Source organism: Onychomys torridus, chromosome 17 (assembly GCF_903995425.1).
Source record: "Onychomys torridus chromosome 17, mOncTor1.1, whole genome shotgun sequence".
Lineage (NCBI taxonomy): Eukaryota > Metazoa > Chordata > Mammalia > Rodentia > Cricetidae > Onychomys > Onychomys torridus.
Window position 1 is genome coordinate 41,520,788 of NC_050459.1, and position 13,401 is coordinate 41,534,188.

Sequence of the window (13,401 nt, forward strand, 5' to 3'; positions counted from 1 at the left end):
TTGGTAACCAGATATGTGTGTTGACTCAACCCCTATCTAGAATTCCTCCCGTACTGACGCCAGGTGGTCTGTCCCTGACATCCTGCTTATCTCTACACCTTTGCCTTCTAGCTGAATTCCTTTGTTCCCCTACGTGCCTCACAAGCTAGGGGGTTTGCACAACAGAGCAATGCTTATCGGCTATCTGGGCTGCGGTGGGGCCATTCTATTTCCTGGAACTGTCTTTTGTTCCCTTATGAGCCTTGCAAACATAGCATTCCCTCTGCCTCTGCCTCCTCCATGTTGGGAATTTACCAGCTGACATTGGAATTTCTTAATAAAAAGGGTGTCTTAGTTAGGGTTTCTATTGCTGCGATGAAACACTGTGACCAGAAGGCAAGTTGGGGAGGAAAGGGCTCATTAGGCTTACACTTCAGCATTGCTGTTCATCACTGAAGGAAGTCAGGACAAGAACTCCAACCAGGTAGGATCCTGGAGGCAGGAGTGGATACAGAGGCCATGGAGGGGAGCTGCTTATTGGCTTGCTTCCCATGGCTTGCTCAGTCCATTGTCTTATATAATTTTTTTATTAAAAATTTTTTTTCAGGGGTTGGGGCTTTAGCTCAGTGGTAGAGCGCTTGCCTAGCAAGCACAAGGCCCTGGGTTCGATCCTCAGCTCAAAAAAAAAAAAAAAAAAAAATGTTCAGCCGGGCGGCAGTGGTGCATATCTTTAATCTCAGCACTCGGGAGGCAGAGCCAGGTGGATTTCTATGAGTTCGAGGCCAGCTTGATCTACAGTGAGATCCAGGTCAGGCACCAAAACTACACAAAGAAACCCTGTCTTGAAAAACCGAAAAAGAAAAAAAAAAACTTTCCTTTCACATACTGATCCCTGTTCCCCCTCCCTCCCCTTCTCCCACTCCCCCCTACCTACCCCCATCCCATCCCCATCCCCTCCTCATAGAGGGTAAGGCCTCCCTTGGGTAGTCAACACAGGCTGGCATACCAAGTTGGGGCCAGATCTAGCCCCTCCCCCTTGCATCAAGCCAGCCCACCTTCTTATAGAATCCTTGACTGACAACCCAGGGATGGCACCACGCACCATGGGCTGCCCACTCCCTCATTGATCATTACAGCTGGATCTCAAGGAGGCATTTCCTCAGCTGAGGCTCCTTCCTCTGATGACTCAATGGCTTGTGTCTAGTTGACACACAAAATTGCCCAGTCGAATGTGGATCAATAGTCTTTAAAATATTTTAGTTTTAGATTTCTTTTATATGTTTGAACTTTTGCTTGCTTGCATGTATGTCTGTGCACCATGCATGTGAATGGAGCCCATGGAGGTTAGACGAGGGCATAAGATCCCCTGGAACTGGAGTTGTGGATGGTTGTGAGGTGTCCTGTGGATTCAGGGAATTGAACCCAGGTCTTCTGCAAGAATAGCCCATGCTCTTAACATCTGAGTTATCTCTCCAGCCCTGGATCAATAGTCTTGAAGAAGAAGTTCATTAAAACACTCACTTTGCAGAAAGACTCATGGGTACACACAGATACACAGGATATTTTTGAAGATGATTTGCCTGGATGAGGACTCCTGTTCTCTTGAAACTTATCCCGTAGCCATGGTCTCATCTGGAGGGATTGGTGTATGGCCCCAAGTTAAGAATCTCTGCAAACCCTTCTTCTGAAAGGTGAGAAAAGCAAGGCTTGCTGGGGAAGGAGTGGAATTTCCTGAGGCATTCTTTCTGTGAGTTAAAGGACCAAGACAGAGGATTAGAAGAAGCCCTTTTTATAGCAAGTCACCGTATAACCTCTTCTCCCCTCCCGGTTTACTATCTTCTTTGAGTCTTATCGACACTGCCTTCTTCCAGAAATGCTTCTTGGCAACATGTCCTACAATTTATTAATCCTTCCAGAACTCATTGACGTATGTCAATCATGAAATCCCCAAGCCAGCAGTAATTCCCCAAGTAAAGCTTTGGTGCGACCACCTCTGGCCATCCTTTCTTCCTCTTTGAGTATCCTAGTCACCCATCCCCTTACACACTGGGCTGTCCGAGAGTTCCCTTTCTGTCCAGTGCCCGAAGCTGTTACTCCTACTTTGGCGCATATAAGTTGATGGCCCTGGAAAATGTGGACAGAGGAGAAGGTTGACTCGGCGTCTAGACTCAGATGTCTTGGTGACATCTGAAAGAGTCTCATCCCTAATCAGAGTTTGGGGTTTTCTGTAGCCTTTCATCTATAGACCAGGTATTTATTTATTTATTTTTTCTATCTTAGAAAATGGAATCTTGCAGGGCTGGGGTTAGAACTCAGTTGGTAGAGTACTTGCCTAGCATTCCTGAAGCCCTGAGTTGAATCCCTAGCGCCTCTTAAACCATGTGTGGTGGCCTACACCTCTAATCCCAACACTTGGGAGGAGAGGCAGGAAGATCAGAAGTTCAAGGTCATCAATTGCACAGTGAGGTTCAAGGTCATCAATTACACAGTGAGGTAGAAACCTTGTCTCAAAAAATAATAATAATAATAAAATAAACTAAGATAAGAATGTTGTCTGTCATGGTGGTTCACACCTGTAATTCTAAGACTTGGGAGTCTTAGGCAGGAGAATAGTGTGTGTTAGCATAGCCTAAATGATGTAGTGAGTGTCAAGCCAGCTTAGGCTACAGCGTGAGATCCTGTGTTTAAAAACAAACAACAACCAAAACAAAACCAGAAGAAGGAGAAATTCTCGAGTCTCTATTCCACCTGTTGCTTATGCCGGTGATGTAGGAGGCATTCTGTCCATCTCTTGTTCTCTCCACCTGGTCCAAACCAGCACATCCTGTCTGCTAGCTGGTCTTCTTCTCTCCTGTCTTCCTACAGAGGCTGAATTCTCTTTCAGAACCATACACCATGCAGCCTTCTCACATTTCCATTCACTCCTTCTGTGGGTTAGGGTTAGGGTTAGGGTTAGGATTCAGAGATTGTTCTGTGAATTTGTTCATTGTATTTCTTTCCAGATAAGCGTGGGTGCTGCTGCTTGCTTCTTGTTGGGGACAAGAAATGAGAACAGGGACCTAAACTGTTGTCCTTTGAGCCAGTGTACGTGCGTGTGGGGGGCAGGGAGGGGGTGTGGGGAGAGAAGGTATGGGTGGGTGAGGGTGTGAGTGTGTGCTTGTGTGTGTGTGTGAGTGAGTATGTGTGAGGGTGTGGGTGTGAGTGTGTGTTTGTGTGTGTGTGAGTGAGTATGTGTGAGGGTGTGTGTGTATGTGTGAGTGTGTGTGTGTGTGAGTGTGTGTGTTTGTGTGTGTGAGTGTGTGTGTGTGAGTGTGTGAGTGTGAGTGTGTTTGTGTGTGTGAGTGTGTATTGTGAGGGTGTGGGTGTGAGTGTGTTATAGCAGCGGAGTATGGGAGCTGCCATCCATAGCTGTTCTGAGAGGGCCTGAGCCACTGACCAGCAGGGCTAGACAACGGGACATCCAGAAGTTTGAAAGGAGGGAACTTCCTGGTCCTTGAGGGGCCCATTCCATCTTAGAGGGTCTTGATGTCCCCAACTGGGGAGACAAAGAAGCCAAGTACCTGTGTGTGTGTACTCTGAGGACCAAACTCCTTCTCCCAGAGAATATAGCATTGCCTTCCACTCTGAAACTGTGTGCGTGTGTGTGTGTGTGTGTGTGTGTGTGTGTGTGTGTGTGTGTGTGTGTACGCTGGCATCTCTCTTCCTGGATAGAAAGAGTTGGGGAAGACAGTGCTTAACCAAACCCCAAAATGACAATGTCCACATTTTTTTTTTTCTAGATTGACTAAGAGCTCTAAGAAGCTCATGTACGTTCTAGAAAAGTCAGAAATTTTACATTCGTCTGCCCACCTGGGTTTTAGGGCTCCCAAGTACTGCTCAGAGTGCAAATGAGTAAATGGCTGAAGCCTTTGAAAGCAGGAGCCTGGCTTCCTGGAGGTCCGGCTCTGACAAGTAACTCCTGCTACGCGGAGGATTTCCCTACTGCTAAAGGTGATTGGCTGGACACCTGTGAGGGTTTTTCTATATCCGTTTCCATGAATTTCTAATGCGTTCACCATATGGCATCCAGCTTTCCATCTGCTTCAGGAACACTGCAGTCTTACGCCGTGCTTTTCCTGGGACCGCTGGACACAGCTTGTCATGGCTTTTCTCTTTTCTTCCCGCCGTGACCTTGCTTTCCCTACAGATCTTCTGTTTCTGCTTTCTTCTCCTCTTTTTCCTTTTGGTTTTTTGAGACAGAGTCTCACATGGTCCAGAGAGCCTCAAACTCAATATAGATAGCTCTGGGTAACCTTGAACCTCTGCTCCTCCTTCATCTACCTCTCGAGTGCTTATATCATAGGTACTATTTCTCTATACTACTATTATATGTTATATATGTATAGGATGTGTGGGGTGGGGCATGCACGTGCCAGGATGCATGTGTGGAGGGCAGGGGACAACTTTATATAGTCAGTTCTTTCCTCCCATCTTTATATGGGTCTCAGGGATCCAACTCACATTGTCAAGCTTGCATGACAAACATTTTCGATGCGCCGAGCGGTCTCAGCAATCCAAGGACTATAGATATTATTAGGTGTTTTGGTTTTATTTTCTGTTTACAAAAAATAATTAGTGTGGCTGGTGGGAGCAGATCTGTTGCCCCCGTGTACTGAAGGGAGCACCAGCCACAGGCAGACTGGTTGCACGGTCTATGCTGCTGCTGTTACCCGACAGTCAGACTGGATCCTTTATAATAAACCACAGTCCATTTGGCTCATGATTGTGAAAGCCGGGAGGTTCAGGACTGGATGGGAGCAGACGGTAAGGCCATTCTCATTAGTGGGCCCTCTACAGAATCCCAAGGGAGCTCAGGGAATTTCCTGGTAAGCCAGGAAGCCGACAAACTTGAGTCTGTACCCCTTTCATAAGGTCCCTAATATCCCACACTCACGGTCTTTTTTTTTTTTTTTTTTTTTTTTTTTTTTTTTTTTTTTAAGCTGAGGATCGAACCCAGGGCCTTGCGCTTGTTAGGCAAGCACTCTACCACTGAGCTAAATTCCCAACCCTCATGGTCTCTTCTAACAGACATTTAATTACTTCCCAAAGCCTATTGACAGAATTTTGAGGATTAAACTTCCTTCTTTTTTTTTTCTTAACTTTCATTGTTAGTGCTGGGGGTTGAATCTGGATTTCACACATGGGAGGACAGTGCTCTATTGCTGAACTACACCCCTAGCTCTCTCTTTACCCCACATTCTGAGGCAAGGTTTCACTAAGTTGTTCAGGCTGTCCTCGAACTTGAGATCCTCCTGAGTCAACTTCCTCAATTGCTGAGATTACAGTTCTGTCCCACCAGGCCTTGATTGAGGATTAAATTTCTAGATACATTTTGGAGGGAACAAATACCCAGGCTAAAGCAGTTGATGAGACCACTGCTTACAGGCTGTGGGGTTCAGACTTGATTTGTTTGTCATTGGACAAAACTATGGCTGATAGCCAGCAAGACCCACTGTGTTTGTGGGGTACCACATTACTGATTTTGTAGCCCTTGAGCCCAGTATAGTGTTGAGGTTTTTTTTTTTTTTTAATCTTTTAAAATGTCCAGTTGGGTGGTGGTGATGCACGCTTTTAGTTCCTGCACTCAGTAGGCAGAGGCAAGCAGATTTCTTGAGTTTGAGCCAGCCTGGGCTACAGAGTGAGTTCCAGGACAGCCAGAGCTACACAGAGAAACCCTGTCTCGAAAAACCAGAATAAATAAATATAAAAATGACTAATATGAGGGCCTGGGAAGATAGCTCGGTGGGTAAGAGGGCTTGCTCTGCCAACACGAGGACCTGAATTCGAATCCTCATCAACCGTGTAAAAAGCTGAGCATGGCTGCGTGTACCTCTAACCTCAGCCCCTGGAGGAGACGTGGATCCTGAGAGCTCACTGACCAGTATTCCTACCCAAAATGCCTGGCTTCTCCTTCACTTAGAGATGCTGTACCAAAGCAATATGGTAGAACACACTAGCGAAAGATATTTTATATCCGGCTATGGCCTCTGCATGCGCTTGCCTGGGCAGCCCTCTGCAGACTCGTACACACACACACAAATACACACACACACATACACACACACACACACACACACACACACACACACAGACACAGATACACACACAGACACAGTTACATATACACACACAGGCACATATACACACTCACACACAGATACATATACACACAGACACACACACAAACACATATACACACACACAGGCACATATACACACTCACACACAGATACATATACACACAGACACACACACACACATACACACACAAACACATACACACACACACACACACACACACACACACTGACTAAAATGAAATCAAAATAACGATATTTTAGGCATGTGAACATCGGATGGAATCACATTCCAGTATCCATAGATAAGTCCTCCTGGACAAACCTTTACTGCTTTACATGACACGGGTAGGGCTGGGGACACACCTGACATTGATGTGGTCCCAGCACCTGTTTCTTCCTGTGACTCCTCCCTGGTCCTCCCCCTGCGGTTGGTCAACTGCCGCCTTAAGGTGGGAGTCGTGGGTGCTGGAAAGGATTCCCACAACAGGGTGCTTGTGAGAACTAACCAAACCCTAGAAATAGGTGTGGGCCCTGCCTGGAATGTAACGGGGCTTCTGGTCTTAAACTTCCTCCCTTTTCCTAAAATGGTTCTGGAGCACAGCACAGAGAGAGGACAATGCTGAACGGGACTTGGTGTTCTCCCCAGGATTGCCTTGCACTGATGAGCCTCCCGGGCCATGTTCGGGGGGAGCCCTCCAAACCCACACCCTTTCCCATTGATTTGGCACGTCCTGACCTGCAGTACAGAACCGCTGAGTTTAATAACTGGTGGCTGGCGACACCATCCACAAACCCCCTGCGTTCACTCATCAGTGGTTCCCATGGATCCAGGAGATGAAAAACCAGAGGGCATTGGCTCTCCCTTGTCTTTCCAGGACAGTTAGCATTCTGAATCCTCTCTTGAAGTGACTCCTGTACCCACGATCTGTCTGTGTTCATCTGGCCACTAGAGAGCACTTTGAGACTAACAAAGCCTGGGCTGTGTGCCCAGGCCTCCGTTTGAACCCTGCTGTCCTTGCGTTGGGGGTGGGGGTGGGGGGGGGGGGGGGGGGGGGGGGAGCATTCCCTCGCTGCACTGCGCCATCTAGCTACCAGCAGTGGCTTGCAAATGGCCTTCAAGGCTGATGGATGCGTTTTGTGAAGCTTAGTGACCTGTGGTAGTGATAATGAAGTATTCTGATGCGCAGATACATTATATTCTGTCACTATGGTTCTCTGCCTCTGGTGACATCACCTAATTTGTACTGCTTTACGGCATCTTTGGAAGGCAAGCATTTTCACCAGGGTCCCAGTTTCCTTATTGCTCCCTATTCTTTTCTGTCAGATTGAATTTCTCTCAAAGAGAAAATATCGCTTGATATTGATTCCAGCGCACAAGATAATTTCAGGTTCTCGCTCGGCAGTTCAGCCGAAGCCCTGTTTAAAATCTCGAAGAGGTTTTCCAAGGCTAAGAGGCACAGTTCAAAAGAACAGTTCTTAAATGTGTTTAAAAGACCCTTGGCTACATTTTCTGATGGTCTCATCAGCAGTTTGCACTGATACACTTTCCATTGTTATCACAACTGAACCGTATCACAGGGAGCTGTACCAGCAAGACCATCAAGCTTCCTCAAAAGGCTATAACGCTTTGATGTTTGCTGGCCTATTTCTTACTGTGTTCTTAAAATGTTTAGCTTCTGCTGAGCCAAATATGTACTTGCAAAGGCAAATGTAGTGAAAAAAAATTCTTCAAGCATCCTGGGTACTCCTGTAATATCCAGTGCTGTTAGGATGAGGTAGAGGGGGGCATTCTTTGTGCGATGCATTGGGAATGACTAATACTGACCTTCAGCTGGGCTTGGGCCCATCAGTGCTGGGGTCTAGCTGTGGGCGCAATGAAGAATCTGCTTTGCTGATCAGTGTTTATAGACATATCCCAAAGTCATTCCATTTTGGCGATAGTGTTTGCCATCAAAGAGAAATCACAGACATCAGTTCTAGCCTCGACTCCTCCACAGATGGAGGTGTTTAGAAGGATAGATTTTCAAGGTGTGTGTGTGTGTGTGTGTGTGTGTGTGTGTGTGTGTGTGTGTGCAGGGAGTGGTTCTTAATGTTTTAAAAAAAAACCTAAATAATTTTTCCCTCTTCTGAATGACACTTGACTCTCAAGTAAAGAATATTTCTGCATGTAAAATGTCAGCTCCACCTAATAATAACCCACTTAAAATATGCCACCAAAAAATCACTAATAGAATTTCTCACCCTTTTATAAAATGAAATTCTTTCCTCCATGCGGGGACCTGGTTCATAACTGCTTCTAGAATGGCAGCTATTACAAACACAATGGGTTTCTTCAAGCCAAAGTCACACTCGGAGATGTAAACTTGCTATCTCATCTGTTACCAACGTGTATCATTCATGCTGTGACACGAGAGTGGCATGGGTGAGCAGTGCCGAAGAACCGATGAAGGAAGGGCTTTGAGAGCATCTCCCCTGGGTTAACCGGGAGCCATGAACATGAATGAGAATGTCACTAAGAGCTAAGATTGGGTGCTCATTCTCTTACTGTAGAGATAGTCTTGGTTTTCAGCAGCCAGGCTGAATTTCCAGCTATCAGTCTCTAAGCCAAATACAGCCACTCTCTTCTCCAATCCTGGAGGGTGGACTACTGCACGCTCTGATTTCTTTATCTCTTTTTTTTTCTTTTCATTTTTCCAGAGCTGAGGATCGAACCCAGGGCTTTGTGCTTGCTAGGCAAGCGCTCTACCACTGAGCTAAATCTCAACCCCCCAATTGGATGATTAGGTAATACTTTTCTTTCTTTTTCTTTTTCTTTTTTGTTCTTTTTTTTTTTTTTTTTTTTTTTTTTTGTTTTGTTTTGTTTTGTTTTGTTTTTCAAGACAGGGTTTCTCTGTGTAGCTTTGTGCCTTTCCTGGAACTCACTTGGTAGCCCAGGCTGGCCTCGGACTACAGAGATCCACCTGGCTCTGCCTCCCGAGTGAGTGCTGGGATTAAAGGCGTGCGCCACCACCCCCCGGCATCTTTCAATTATTTTTATTTGTCCTTTTTCTTCTGAGACAGAGTCTTTCTATGTAACCTATGCTGGCTTTAAAGGTATTAAATAGCCCGGGGTGGCTTTGAACTCATGATCCTCCAGCCTCCAGCCTCTTGGAACTACAGGCACGTGTTTATTTTATGCGTACCCGCTCCCGTCCAATGAAGGTGGCTTATGAATTGGTTGGGATGTTAAGAAGCGATACTGAATGGAGTAGGGGTAGCCCCGTGCTCACAGCCTACTGTTGAGACAGGCAGCAGGGGCTTTGCTTTTGAGGCGGACGACACCCCGAACCTCCAAGTAATCCTGCTCTGCTTGGGGACGCCTCTTTCGCTGTTGTCTAACGCTGCTACTTAATCATTAATATTTCAAACACATGACATCGGTTTCTCTTAGACAAAGAGAGCGCACAGAGGCCGATTTGACCTTCTGCTCCTTGAAGTCTTCACGCGGTCCCTTCCACGGGGCTGCGGTTTGATTCATAGAGTCCGCGAGAGAAATCTCGCAGATCAGCTGTGTGGACTGCAGCAAGGCCAGCAATCTTCCGGGGCTGGTATTTCCTCATCTGTAAAAAGAAGGGGCCGGACTCAATGATTGCTAAGGTCACTTCCAGCTCTGTAAATTCTCTGCTTTTAAAAAATGCTCAGGTCCTGAGAGAAGCACATCTTGGGTTTCTGGACAATGGAGCCCAGGGTGTATTTATGTTTGACCTCCTACCACATTCTGACTCTCTCCTCTAATGAATCCGGGTTTATTCTTCACTGAAATGGCTCAGCTCCCTTCAGGAGCCCTTGGTGTGATTCTAACACTGTGTCGATATTGATTTTTTTTCCTGCAGGAGAGTGGTTACTATAACCACCAAACTATTAAATTTCACTGTTTTCCTAGGGATGATTCCACAAGTGCCTTGCCACTCGCTGCCTGTGGCTGATAGTCAGCTCTCAAATCCAGGGCTCATTTGAAGGCAGTATTACCAGGATCACGGTATCGTACCAAGCTTCGAGGCCGACAGCGTCTGACCTTCCACCATCTTAGAGTTATCTATCAAACACTGCGGCGGTGGCCACAGACAGGACCTGGGCTCTGTTCTCTGTCCCCTTCTGGGTCAAAGCTTAGCACCTCTCCCTGGAAATAGGATCAACAATAGGAAGAGCTCCCTTTATCATTTTGTGTGTATCTTTTTACCCCCTCTCCCGCAATGGTATTAGTTATTTATGTTGTCAGGGTAGGATCACAAATGTCCCCCTCAACAAACACCTCTGTGGGGGGGGGGCTACGACACTAAAATATTGATTTGACTCCTGCCTTTTTGTTTGAGAAGTTTACCCGGTGAGGTCTCCAGTGACTTAAGAAAAGGCACATAGGTTATACTAGCCATTAACTTCTAAAAAAAATTTGTCGGGGCTTCCATTTACAATAATTTTTAGGCGTTCGCCTTGTGATTCCAGCTAAAACACACGCCACAACGTAAGTGGTGAGCATAATGTCAATAAAGAACTCTGTATCTGGAACCATCATACCTTGTCTATGACCTTTCAGGAGATCCACGGTGACCCCAGAGCAGAGGGTGTGTTTAATGAGATCATTAATATTTCTGTAAAACCAGCAATCTGATCACGTCTCTTCAGGTTGGCACTTCCACAGACGCAGCATAAGTGGCAGTTCCACATGAAGCATTATCTTTTCTCGTACAATACTGAGAGCCTACACGCTGCTTGACAAATCTGAATTTTAAAAAGTGGAATGATTGGCACTTGGTAACTTACACAGAAGTATAAAGTGGTACAAGAAAATTGCCCATTTCTTTTAGATTTACATTTTATGATTTTTCCCCCTTTAAGAAGTGATAAGACATGTAATTTCCATCAGCTTCAACCAGTTATATATGAAAGAGGCTGCAAGTTCAGGTCTGTAGAAAAAAAGTAAGCCACCAGGAGAATTGGCGTAATACAAGGAGGCAGACAGCCTTCGAGGCTGCTTTTACTTCTGGGGTTACAAACAGCTAGTTTGGGGCTGAGAGCAAACCCTCAGAGATGGATTTTTCTGCCTTGAAAACATTGCTGTTTGTCCTTTGTTGCTGGACTCACCAGCCCCTCTGTGTGCCAAATGCCCCTCTGTGTGCCAAATGCCCCTCTATTAAACACAGAGGAGGCAGGTAGTGGGAATAACTAAAGCTTGCAAAGTTTTGCTTTATGTGTTGGAAACTACACATGGCTTGGTATAAAGCAATTCTTTTCTGCTGATTTATTTAGCCAGCCAATATTTACTGATCAATATATTTACTGATACACAAACAGAACAAGGTGAATGCCTAAAAATCGCTGTAAATGAAAGCCCCTGTTAAATTTTATTTAGAAGTTAGTGGCTAGTGAAGGCTTTTGCCACATTGTACCTTTCATAACTCATTGCAAAGACCTCACTGGGGTATATACTCCATATATAATAGATTATATATAGATGTTTATATAGTATATAGTGTATAATACATTATATATTTATATTGTATGTGATGTATATTTTTATATTATATATAATATATACACATACCAAGAGCAAAGCATCTGCACTTTACATATGCCAATTAACCTTTCTCTACTGGCCTCCATTGTAGTTATGAAATAATAAAGGTAATTGGCAACCCTGAACTTATAACAAAGTCTATTTTAGAGTTCTGATTTTTATTTCTGCTAGGCATATTCTGTCATGTTTATCACTACTTTGTATACCTGTCATTGAACACATACATACAACAGACCCCATGCTTGAAAACATGTATATATATACATGAGATCATACACTGAGTTTCTATATTATCATGTAGTTGGTTTTGTTTTTAGTTGTTTTTTTTTTTTTTTTTTTAAACTCGTGGGGGTCTGCCACTTAGCTCCCAAATAAATACATGAAAACTTATTTTTACTTATGAATATCTGGCCTTAGCTTGGCTTGTTTCTAGCCAGCTTTTCTAACTTAAATTATCCTGTTTCTCTTTAACTATGTTTTTCCTCTGGGCTTTTTACCTTTCTTTATTCCATATATCTTTCTTTCCTTCTTACTCCATGGCTGGCTGTGTGGCACCCTGCGTGTCTGGCCCCTGGCGTCCTCCTCTCCTCCTTTTCTCATTCCTCACTCTTCCTTAGATTTTTCCTCCTATTTATTCTCTCTGCACGCCAGCCTGGCTGCTGTGGGATGTTCTGTATGTCAAATGTGTTGATCTGATTGGTTAAAATAAATAAAGTGCTGATTGGCCAGTAGCCAGGCAGGAAGGATGGGGTAGGCGGGACAAGGAAGAGGAGAAGGCTGGGAAGTGAAGGCTGGGGGAGACACTGCCAGCTGCCGCCATGACAAGTAACATGTAAAGACACCGGTAAGCCACAAGCCACGTGGCAAAGTATAGATTAATAGAAATGGGTTAATTTAAGATAGAAGAAGTAGATAACAAGAAGCCTGCCATGGCCATACAGTTTCTAAACAATGTAAGTTTCTGTGTGTTTACTTGGTTGGTTCTGAGTGTCTATGGGCCTGGCGGATGAGAGAGATTTGTCCTGACTGTGGGCCAGGCAGGAAAACTCTAGCTATGCCTGGCCTATTTCTCTCTCTTACTTAGCTATTGGCCATTCAGCTCTTTATTATACCAACCAGGTGTTTTAGGCAGGCAAAGTATCACAGCTTTACAGAGTTAAACAAATGCAATATAAACGAAATGCAACACATCTTTGCATCATTAAACAGCATAAACGAATGTAATACATCTTAAACTAATATTCCACAACATCATCAACTTTCTTGTCATATAGGAGACAATACAATCTTCCCTTAGGTTTAAACAATCTATTTTTGTTTGGACTGCAGCGTGGGAACATAAAATAACTAATCCTTTGAAAAACAGTAGTAACACTGGTCCTTCTACCCACAGCTGCTGGCTTATTAAAAGAAACACAGGTATTGAGCTGGGAATGTAGTTCACTTGGTGGCATGTTGATCTGATTACACACCAGTACTCCCAGCACCGGGAAGGCAGAGTCAGGAAGATGAAAGTCTTCAAAGTGATTAGATGCATATCATTAATTCAACAGAAGCCCGGGTAAGTACATTTTGAAGGTCACTAGTACTGTGAAGTAATTCATAGTCTGGCCTGACTAAAGCCCAATGTTCTCCCTCTCATAACAAACTTGACGCACCTATTGACTACTTCCCATACTTCCGCCTCTGTTTCTTTGGTTAAAAAGAAAAACTTTCCTTCTTGGCAAACAAAAGAGGTAGGAGAATTGT